This window comes from Perognathus longimembris, chromosome 9 (assembly GCF_023159225.1).
Source record: "Perognathus longimembris pacificus isolate PPM17 chromosome 9, ASM2315922v1, whole genome shotgun sequence".
Classification (NCBI taxonomy): domain Eukaryota; kingdom Metazoa; phylum Chordata; class Mammalia; order Rodentia; family Heteromyidae; genus Perognathus; species Perognathus longimembris.
In genome coordinates, this window is record NC_063169.1 from 19,178,194 (window position 1) to 19,179,277 (window position 1,084).

Below are 1,084 nucleotides of genomic sequence, written 5' to 3' on the forward strand. Positions count from 1 at the left end.
TCTGTGGCTCAAGTGGCAGAGTGCTAGCCTTGAGCGAAAAGAAGCCAGGGACAGTGCTAAGGCCCTCAGTTTAAGGCCCAGGACTGGCAAACACACACACACACACACACACACACACACACACACACACACTCACACACACAGAAATGAAGGAAGAAAGGAAAGAAGGGAGGCCTGGAGGAAGGAGAGGAGCTAGCAAGGGAGAGAAGAAGGAAGGAAGGAGGAAGGATAAAACTACTGTTTTGCATAGATATTTCTAATTAAACAATCATAATACTTATTTGCAGCATAGCAACATCAGTTTAGGGTTTCTAAGTCTTTTGATATTATGGACATAACTTAATGTCGAAAAATCAAAGTTTTATCTGCAACAAAGTAAATTTAAATAATACTCTTAAAAAAGATTCATTAAGAGCTCATATTCAGCCGAGTGCAGGTAGCTTACTAGTATAATTCTAGCAACTAGGGGAGCTGAGATTGAGGATGGTGATTCAAAAACAGATGAAGCAGGAAAGACCTTAAGATTCTTTTCTCCAATTAACCAAAAAAAAAAAAAAAACAAAAAACCCAGAAGGGCAGCTCAAATTGCAGAACACCAGCCTTGACCAAAAAATGCTAGGGGACAGCACCCATGCACTGAGTTCAAGCCCCAGGAGGTACACACACACACACACACACACACACACACACACACACACACACACACACAAACACACGTTCATACTTAGTAAGAATATTTAGTTACAGAAACAAATATGCATATAAATACATGTGTATACATATACACATGTAACTATATGTATGTATTTGTTTTTTGTAGTTCTTAGGATCAAATCAAGAATATCTCACGTTAGTCAAGCATTTCAACACCCAGCCCTATATATGTAGACTTATATAATGTTTGGTTGGTACCAGAGTTTGAACTCAGAGCATTGCACATGCTTCTCCATTTTTATCAACATCTGTAGCCTAGCCATTTGTTGATTATTTTGGAGATGGTTTTTTTCAGACTCACCTGACAGGGTTGGCTTCAAATCATAATTCTTTGGATTTGAGGATTATTATTTCATATAACTTTTTAAAC